The 10701-nt window shown below is 40.0% G+C and overlaps 1 pseudogene; it reads left to right on the forward strand.

Moving 5' to 3' along the window:
* Positions 1-6318: 6318 nt before the first annotated feature.
* On the forward strand, positions 6319-6824 carry LOC127537270 (nicotinamide riboside kinase 2-like; annotated as a pseudogene).
* The last annotated feature ends 3877 nt before the right edge of the window (positions 6825-10701 follow it).

A 10701-nucleotide genomic window follows, 5' to 3' on the forward strand; every position in this document is an offset into this window, starting at 1 on the left:
TGTGATCTCCTCGAGAGTGCACAGTGGTCTGACATGATACTTATTTGCTTTCACCAGACACTAAAAGGCAGCATGGGCATAAAGCTTTCATCAAACGCAGCAAGATGAGAAAAAGCAGTTATTCCCCTTTCCGCAGGTCTTCATTTTGCTCAAACTTGTGGGGTTGTCGGGTGGGGGTGTGTGTGTTGTTTAAATTTTCATTAACAGCAGTAAAAACTCCTTCACATCCACAGAGAAAATGTTTCCATGTGGGATGATGAGTCATGAGCATGAGACCAGGAGAAGAATCCAAGAGGATGTGGGAGAATGAACAGAGGACGGTGAAGAGAAAGAGAGAAGGATCAGAGAGGAGGAGGAGGGAGATGGTGTCAGGAGCTGGTAGGAGCCCCAGTGAGAGAGGCGGTGGGAGAAAGAGTGAGGAGGAGGAGAGAGAAGGAAACATGGCAGAGGAGTTGCTGCATATGTGCCAAGTGCACAAACAGACAAAGATAGAGGCTGGAAACTGAATGCAGCTGCATTAAAAGAACATTTTCCAGTCTTCATTGAGGTTATGGACTTCCAGAGATCATCATGTGGTTACATTTAAAAGATATATGTTTCAAACAAACCAGGAATGTATAAATCTGTGGCAGATTTTGAACATACACCACAGTTTATGGCATTACAAGCCACATCCAAATAGAGTAAAGGCTTTAGGATTCATGACTCACCTCTGTTTACTTTGATCTAGCATGAGAAATGACATGTTTTGTAAAGAAAAAAGAAAACATTCTTACATATTCCACTGTTTTAAAAAAAAAGACTTCATAAATCTGTGCAGCATCAGAACATCCTGCACATGCATCCATGAAAAAGTTCACGAGAACCAGCAGAACGTGACAAATTTATTTTCTCACGAATGGAGAATTCGATGCAGTTTTTTGGTGCAGCTGTTTTCCAGAACATGTGACCTCAGTTAAGAGTTCCCACATAATGGCCATGGGGCTCCTGGCCCTCACATCTATAATCCAAGAGATCCCCTAATCTGCTGTTTAAAAGTGGAGATATCTAGCAGGAGTAGACTTGGCTTAAACAGTCATGCTGCTAGCCAAACCTGAATGGCGCTTTTATAAGTCCACCATGTAACCTTCATTCATGCCCTGCCCCTGAGAGCGTCACCTTTAGACTTTGTGTAATTGCAGAGGAAATTAAGCGGGGAAAATGAATACAGATCGTTGGCAGAGTACCGAGAAGACACATAAAAGCATGTTTTTATTTTATACAGCTTCAAAGTCAACTTGTGTTTGTAAAAGACACAGTTAAATATAAATTCCCTCCTAATGCCAGAAGCATTTTTTAAATTAAGACTTCTTTAACGTTACATAGTAATTTTTGGAAGGTGTCTGGCTGAGAAAAGGACATGGCTGCAGCTGCACAGTAGAGATGACTCTTGCAATATGCAACGCTTGGTCAGCTTCTTCACAGGCTGTCTATTTTACTCATGATTGTGACTTTATTTCAGTCCATGATTCATTTTTCCTCTTCTTCTTTTGTTGTCTTTCAGAGACAAAAAGTTTGGAAATATTCTATATTTGTCATATTGTAAAACAAAAAACAACAACAATGAATGTGCATATACTGTACAAATAAACAGCCAAAGGAAAGAGACATACATTGTAGAATTGTAGTAATTGTGTGCTGACTGATTTACTGATTATCAGTATTTTAATTTTTATTGATTTACGGTAATAAATACATTTATAAATAGCACTACTTTGGCTCTGAAACTTTATCTACCTGTGGTTCTCTGTCTCCTGGAAGGATTTGATTGGTTATACGTCACAAATAAAACTCCTTTAACTTAACATCTGTAAACAAAACAAAAATGTTTCAACAAAGTTTTCTGTTAGAGTTTGTGTTCTTCTAAGTTTAACTTCAAGATTTTAAATACTTTCATTTACTGCAAATGAATGTCTCACTAATAATCATTATCAGCCTTAAAAACCCACAAAACACTCCTCTATACTCGATCACACTTAGTACAGTCCGGTTCCCCCTTCTATAAATCTGCTTGAAATCTTCCACTTCCTGTTTGTCAAAGTGGCCTTCTACCTGGACAGGTTTTGTTGGAGCTCATGCAGCAAACATTTTGGGTAACTGCACTTTAATATGGATGGATGACACTGAATTAGAGTCTGTTTTAATGAGACTGAGTTCAGATGTGTAGCTCTGTCATTAAATAGGAAATTATTTCTCAGATTTCACAGAGAAAAATCTAAAATGTTTGCTAGGTTAGCGTCCCACATGTTCTTTGGCTCATCCATCCATTCATTCTCTATACACCACTTTATCCTCACTAGGGTCGTGGGGGGTGGGGGGTGGGGGTGCTGGAGCCTATCCCAGCTGATTCGGGCGAAGGCAGGGGACACCCAGGACAGGTCGCCAGTCTGTCGGAGGGCTACATATACAGACACACAATCAAACTCACATTCACACCTATGGGCAGTTTAGAGTAATCATTTCACCTCAGCATATTTTTGGACTGTGGGAGGAAGCCGGAGTACCGGGAGAAAACCCACGCATGCACAGGGAGAACATGCAAACTCCATGCAGAAAGATCCCATGGCTTCTTTGGCTCAGCTAAAGTTAACTCTCTCCAACTTCTGGATCTCTTGAGTTGCTTGTTGTTAAAATATCTTGCTCGAGGTGCTGAAGCTCAGAAAGTCTGAGATGTTTGTTCAAAATATGCTCATTCTCAAGTCTTAGCTGAACTGTCCTCTTGTTTGAACTTTCCCTAAACTTAGGAGATAATGACAGAGCAGCACATCCAGACTCAGTCTCATTTATGTAGAGATTAAACTTCAGTGTCATTCATTGATGGTAAAGTGCAGTTTTTCAGATGTTTGTTGCACATGCTCCCGACCAAACCAGTCCAGGTGGAAGACGATGTGAAGAGAAGCTCCAGAGCTTTTATTATTGAAAAGGTAATAACAGACTGACACTCACAACACTGGAAATAGCAACTACAAATATACATTCCAACAAAATCATCAGCATCTTTACTCAGTCTGATTTTGACTTTATTTATTTATTAAATCAGACTGTCTCCAGACCAAACTCAGAGTGTCTCCTTCCGTTGTCTCCAGGAGATCAGATATTATGATGTTCTGGAAATAAGTTATTGTGGCATTTTATATCATTGCCAGGCGGGGAGTGTCTTGTAACTTTTACTTATTTGTTTGAATCACCAGGCCTCTAGGGGGCATAACTGTCTTAGGTATCGTTTTTTGCAGTTAGCGGAAACTCCAGTGATTGGCTTGACAGGAAGTGCTAACAGCTTCATTAGCGCGAAAATACTAGCCTCTTTTCACCGTCTGCCAGTTTGTTCGTAACCCTCTGAGTGGCAAAATAAGTGAGTAAAGATGCTGATGATATTGTTGGAATGTATATTTGTAGTTGTCATGATATATTTGCAGTGTTGTAAGTGTCAGTCTGTTATTACGTTGACAATAATGGTCATGGTTTCAGGCTTTGGGGTAGCTTTAGGGTAGTTTAGCTTTAACTTTTATTCAATGTTCGTACCTTATTGCTTACAAGTCCCCTGCAGCGGTTTTCTTATGTAAATTAATCCATACTTACCTGTAATACTGATGTGTTTAAAGTCTTAAGCAATTTGGACTGTTATTGACCAGTATATTCTGTATGTTTATTTCAATTTCACACTTCTCTGTATTAAAATCAGTTCAACTACCACATTGGCCTGTTCCTTGGAGGATGCGGTACAGGGGAGAGTTTAGCTGGCTGTGAATCCCAATATAGGACAGGAGTCACACTGGGTGTAACAGTGCAATGACTATCACACATTTACGTTGGAAATAAATGTCCTTTAATTAGACATTGTCGTGCAAAGTTGGATTTCAATTTAATGATGTTCAAAACCCTGTTAAGTGTTTTGTTGATGTTGGTTTCTAAATTATTTTTGACACTCGGCCCCAAAGATTAAAACCTTCTACGACTCACAAGCTGCAACAGTTCACACATTATCAACTATCTTTCTGACTAAACTAAGATAATTAAAAAAAGTGAAAAACTGCCTGATTCCTGCATCATGAATGTAAATCTTTTTGGTTTTTATGACAATAAGCTGAATATGGGTTTAACATTTTATAAATCAAAACAAGAAATGAATTTCTGGAGAAAACAATCAACAGATTAATGGACAAAGAAAATGTGTTTTCCAACATATGTGGCTGATTTCCTCCAACATTACAAGATACATACATTTTAAATTCAGTTTTATTTATATAACACCAATTGCAGGTCAAATTGTCTGAAGACACTTTATTTTTATATTTTTTGTAATATTTAAAATATGACAAAGTAAGAAATTTAAACCTCTTGACTAATCCAATTTAGTGTTTGGTTTTTAAGTGACTAATCGACAACTAAAATAACTTTCTCCACTAAAACTAATGAACATGAGGTAAAACCTAATAAACATGTGGTCAAATAGAAGGAACAGTTTTAAATACTGCAGTCCCATGACAAGAATAAAGTTTCTCAGCAAAAACTAAATCTGCTGGTAGATTCCACTAAAGTCCTAATAACTGCTAGCCCTGTGACAGACTGGCAACCTGTCCAGGGTGTCCCCTGCCTTCGCCCAAGTCAGCTGGGATAAGCTCCAGCACCCCCCGCGACCCTAGTGAGGATAAAGCGGTGTATAGAGAATGGATGGATGGATGGATGGTTAAAGACCTGCTCTTCTAGTCGTCTTCCTTCTAGTTGCCGTTAAAAGTCACTCCATCCTCACCAACTTTAACACCTCTTCATGACAACTTGTTCTGCCTCCGACCTCGTGGAAACTCCAGAAACTCGGGAAAACCCGACGAGATATGAAGAACTCGTTGAGACTCGAAAAACTCGTCGGGCGGGGGAAGGTGTGGTGGGTGGTGGGGGGAGGTGGGGGAGTAGAGGGGGGAGGCCACCACCCACCTCCCTGCCTACTCTCTGCCCTGACTCCACCCAGACTCTGCCTTGGCTCCTCCCATGTGGTCACTTTTTGTGTCGCTGAGGAGCGACACAAAAACAGGACAAACGCTGGTTTCCAGGGAGTGAGGTGGGTCCATCCATCCATCATCTATACACCGATTTATACTCACTAGGGCCGCGGGGGGTGCTGGAGCTTATCCCAGCTGACTCGGGCGAAGGCAGGGGACACCCTGGACAGGTCGCCAGTCTGTCGCAGGGCTACATATACAGACAAACAGTCACTCTCAAATTCACACCTACGGGCAATTTAGAGAAACCAATTAACAGCATATTTTTGGACTGTGGGAGGAAGCCAGAGTGCCAGGGAGAACATGCAAACTCCATGCAGAAAGATCCCGGGATTTGAACCGGGGATCTTTTTGCTGTTAGGTGAAAGTGCAAACCACTATACCACTGTGCAGGCCTGTGAGATGGGTATTTATTTGAAAGCGTAAGTTTACAACAACACAACATGTGAGCAGAAAAATCACAAAGTCTGTCTTTAGTTCAGCTGAAAATATTAGTTTTTGTCTTTTTTTTATTGACCAAACTTTTCAGGAAGAAGATGAAGAATAATTAAAGCTCTCATGTAGAAGTCCAGCTTATTTTGGATCCTTGTGGAGAGTTTAATCTTAGAGTTTGTAAAGCTGTTGAGTTTTTAGAGTCACATGGATTGTTTTGACATTTAATAACCAAGTCCTGAAACAAAATTACAGTTGTGAATTTCTGTCATTTAGTCTGGACTAAAAAAATAACAGCAGCATAAATCTCAAACACCATTATGAGGAGTCTGGATTGAGGTTTCTCACTTGATAATGATCAAAACATGAAATTTAGTTTGGTTTAAAGGAATATTCCACCTTAAATCTTTGAATGTTGACCTAAAAGGTTGGTTTCAGGAAGCATTCCACCTACAAGGTCCTCACACATCGACCTTAAAGGAACGTTCCACCAAAAATCCTTGGACATGCTCCTAAAATGTTGGTTTAACCAAGTATTCCATCCAAAATCCTCAACGAGACCTGAGGGGCTGGTCAAAAAGAATATTCCACCTAAAACCTCAACTTGGGCAGTATGTGTAGCAGCGACAACTGAAAGAGGTCCTCTCTCGGTGGAAGAACTGCGTCCGAGTGGCAGCTCCCTTTCTGCTCTAACCTTACTCACTAAACTCAAGTGCCATGGAGGACTCGAGTAGTTGATTTTTCCTTCTACAACCTTCTCTTTTCAGCTTTCTTCCATGTCCGATTGCTCCTGACCCGGTTTTTGTTGACGTTTTTGACTCTTTTTCCAAGCTTTGACCAATCCGAGAACATGAAGTATATCATTGGCATCGGCGCCGTAACCAGTAGAGGGAAAACCACCCTCACCAACCACCTGATGAAGAACCTACCCAACTGCTGCGTGGTCCATCAGGATGACTTCGTCAAGCCCCAAGATCAGATTGAAGTTGGTGAAGATGGCTTTAAGCAGTACGATGTCATCACTTCTCTGGACATGGACGCCATGATGAGTACGATCTTCGCGTGGCTGGAGAACCCGGTGAAGTTTGAGAAGTCTCATGGCGTTAATAACACCCTGGACACAGAGATGGTCCCGAAGTTCGACCACAAGGAGGAGGAGGAGACTCACATCCTCATTGTGGAGGGCTTCCTGCTTTACACCTACAGGCCTTTGATGGACGTGCTAAACCAACGTTACTTTATTTCCATCCCATATGAAGAATGCAAAAAGAGGAGGTGCTTTAGGAAGTACACGGTGCCAGAGCCCCCGGCCTGTTCGATGGCCACGTCTGGCCCATGGACCTGCAACACAAGAACATCTGCTCACTGTGAAAGATGAGTGAGAGCAGCTTTTTGTGATTCAGAACAGTATGATGTTTGCTGAGCTGTGCAGTGCACTATTAAATGAGTTAAGAATAAAGCATATTGCTACTGTTTATTCTTGTTTTCAGGTTTTATTGTTAAATGCATAGAGTGTTGCTTATTGTATTTGATTTAAGAATATGGAGTATTGTTACTGTTTATCATTGTTCTCAGGTTTACTATTAAATGTATAGAGTGCTATTTACTGTATTTTGTTGTATTTTAAAATTTACATTCCTGCACAGAACATTTTAGATTATTTTGCCACAGATCAAGGGTACAGATTGTTGTTGTTCACTGTGTATTGGGTAGTATTCACTTTGATTTAGACTGATCAGTATACACAACCTTATGATGTTTCTGGTTTATAGCTGAGAACTAGTTGCTAAAAGTACAGAATATTATTTCTTATTTTAGGTGTGATAATTGTCAGTAAACATTCTAAGAAGTGGAAATTGACAGGGTTGTTTATAGTGCTGTTCTTGCACAATATTTGTCACTTAATTGCCCTCAGGATACTGTCGTTGAGCTTACTAGTTTTACATAACAGGCGGATGCTGCAGCTAATGATGTTTTAATTCACATAAACAAGGAAACAAGTCCATCATAATCTGAATGTTAACAGTCCAAAATGAAAATGTCATATACAGCTTTGCTATTGGGTTAAAGTGCCAAAAAATAAATAAACATGAAAAATACTTTGTAAAAGCGAGAGGTCGGTAGCAGCTTTCATTTTTTCTTACAACTTTTCGGTGTCCCCCCCAGAATATCTGTTCTACCCCCCTGTGTCCCCCCAACTAAAATTAATCTGGATCTGCCCCTGGTTCAGTTGTTTACGTTTTTCAGATTTAGGCATTGTTAACGATGTCTATAAGTTGGTTCAGGTTGTTCAGTCATTTTTTTTAAGTTCTGCACTTTATTTTAAGATTTACAGTTATATAAAAAGTTATTTATAAAAAAAAATGTTGACAAAATGTTTTTTGAACCATAATGAATCTATTTGGTTTTGATAGTCAGTTATTGGTTACATGCAGACGCTAATAAAACTAGTACGTTACATCAACATGTAGCTATCGCACTAATTTAGGTTTGACATTATGATGTTCTGGACCTTTGCTTTAATACATTTTGTCAGACTGGACCACTTTGAATTTTAGTTGAATACCCCTGCTCTACTGGATTGCAATTGGGTTTTTTTTTTTCAAACTTGTCAACAAGTTTGTATAGGTCTCTAGTTATTTTTTTTTTAATTTTTGTTCTGAAAATCCGACCTCTCTGTCAGTTTTTTGTCAGTCAAAAATTGGTGCTTGATTCAGTCAACTGATAATGTTGTGGGCCGGTCTGGGCCAAAAATGCCAGAGCTGATTTTTTGCCCCAGTCCACCCCTGCATCCCATTGTGGTTTGAAGTAATCCACAGACTCCCTGGCCCATGTTATTTTTTTTCACTTTCTCTGTATTCTCTGTAGATTTGGAGGTAAGACTCATTTAGAGGGGCCTCAGGAACCTGATGTCAGTTAATGTCACATTGCAATGGCACAAGTGACACTTTTGACTGCAGTCACAGAGAGTGTCATCTTTGATGTAAAATATTCTTGCAGTCCAGGTTCAGTCTTGTTTCTCTCTGATCTTCAGGGTTTTCTTTGGGGGCTGGGGGATTTGTTAAAACTGTGGTTGCTTGGAGAGCTTTTACTGCTTCTCCTTACCCACTGCAGGACCCATTATGTGCTATAAAGGCACAAATCCCACTTGCCTGTGCATGAAACTGACTCCACTGCTTTTACCCTGAATGTAGGATGCTTCAAAACTTTACATCCATTAGCTATACCACTTCATTTTATATAGGGCTGAGGGGGCTGTCTATCCTAGCAGACATTCAATGAGAGGTGGCATAGTACAACCCGGACAGGTCACCAGACAATCATACATGTGTAATCGCATGCCTAGATCCACTATTTGGGTACGTTTGTCTTTAGTATACAGACTCACAAATGGTAATGAAGGTTCAAGTAAAAAGCTCTTTCTAAAGCTATGCAGAGTGACAGAAATTTCAGCAGTTTCCCAGACTGTGACTCATAATATTCCAGATGGGATTTTCTAAAATTGTTTCTGCAACCTGCATTGTCAAGTGGTTTATACAACCTGGGTAAATATGGCAAGAACTGTGTAGTTTGTTCCAAAGTCTTTGAACTGCATGCCTGAGTTCCCATGTCATGAGTTTAAGAGGCACAGCTGCAAAAGATTCGAGCATGTGGATAATTTGACAATTTGGAGGATGTGCTTTGGGGACAGTTTCTTTGACTCTGCATAACAGATTTTTGGAATATGTGATGAGATAAATTATTCAAAAAAAAATATTGTGGGTTGCTGCTGAGCTGGCAAGTGTGTGGACTCCCACTTACAAAGAACAGGGGACTGCAAGAAACACTTCAAATACTGAGTCTGGGTGCAAAAGAAGCTGCAAGACATATGTATATGCTATTTTAATTTTCCGCTTGCTGTGTTAGCTGTGGTTTGTTTCATTGACAATCACGTCTGTGCAGTATTTGAGATAAATCACAAGCTAATTATAGCACAACAATGCCAGATTTCAAAATGCTGTTGACCAGTTTCTCCATAGTGCTGTCTCAGTGCTGGAGAAAGGTCTTGGTGCACCTCATCATCATCCTCCTCCTTCTGCTATCAGAGAATGCTGACTGAGGGTGAAACAGGGTATATGCTCAACAGACCACCAGCCCATCACAGGGCGAACACAGAGAGACATACGAGCTCACTTTCACACCTACATCCAATTTAATATCTCCAAGTTAACCTGCCATGCATGTCATTAGACTGTGGGAGGAAGCTGGAGCACAGAGGCACATGGAGAACATGCAAATTCCACACAGAGAGGCCTGAAATGACGAGGAGACTTCAGTTGTTAAGCAACAGAGCTAACCACTGCACTGCACTGAAAAAAGATGGGAAAAGGGGGTTATTCAATTTTTAAATCTGCAATTTGTATGCAAGACATGGTTGTGTTATGTTCCACATCAGAACTTTTATCTGTCATGTAAAATCATTTTAATCTTGAAGGATGTAACACGCTTAAATCCCAGTCATGTAAAGAATTAAGGAAGAAAAAGTCATATTTTGTCTGAAAACTCCGTCCACTCTCCGCAGAAGAATGGTTATAGTCCACCATCTTTTCACTGGAGTTGGCCAGTATCGACTGATGGGAGGGGCTCCCTACAAGGTAAAAGTAATTAAATCTTACTAAATGTTTGTCCTAGTCAGGCATCTTCATTACAGATGCATTGTTTCACAAAACTGATGTTTTAATTTGGTAGTAACATTGAACAAATAAATGTGTTTACCAACTGCTGCTATGTGCACGTCCAAAGTGAAACGAGCTGTTTCCTGACTTTCAGCTCCTATATTGAGACAACTGCAGCATACAGTTTAATGTGCTGTTTCTAGCGGCGGACATATGACTCTGCTCTAGTTGGCAATCTGGCATTAATATTGTTAAGCCAAAAACTTCAACTGACAGAGTTCTCTGCTTAAACGAAAGCTGTTGTTGTTCTCTGCTCTTCCTGTACCAATATCCTTCTCTGTTAGTGTGATCTTTCCATTTGGAAGAATACAACATAGCTGACTAACACAATGTAAAAGGAAGTCAATAGGTAAGAATAACCATCCAAGCAGCCCTGTAACTTGATAGGTAGTCACAATATTTATGGTCACTCTGTTCTACTTCCAAACACATTTTTAAGATAATATTCAGACAAGGACTGTATTCTCAACAGTAATGATGTGACTTGTTATCAACAACCCTTTCTGTTTTCCTTATCT

This window comes from Acanthochromis polyacanthus, chromosome 14 (assembly GCF_021347895.1).
Source record: "Acanthochromis polyacanthus isolate Apoly-LR-REF ecotype Palm Island chromosome 14, KAUST_Apoly_ChrSc, whole genome shotgun sequence".
Classification (NCBI taxonomy): domain Eukaryota; kingdom Metazoa; phylum Chordata; class Actinopteri; family Pomacentridae; genus Acanthochromis; species Acanthochromis polyacanthus.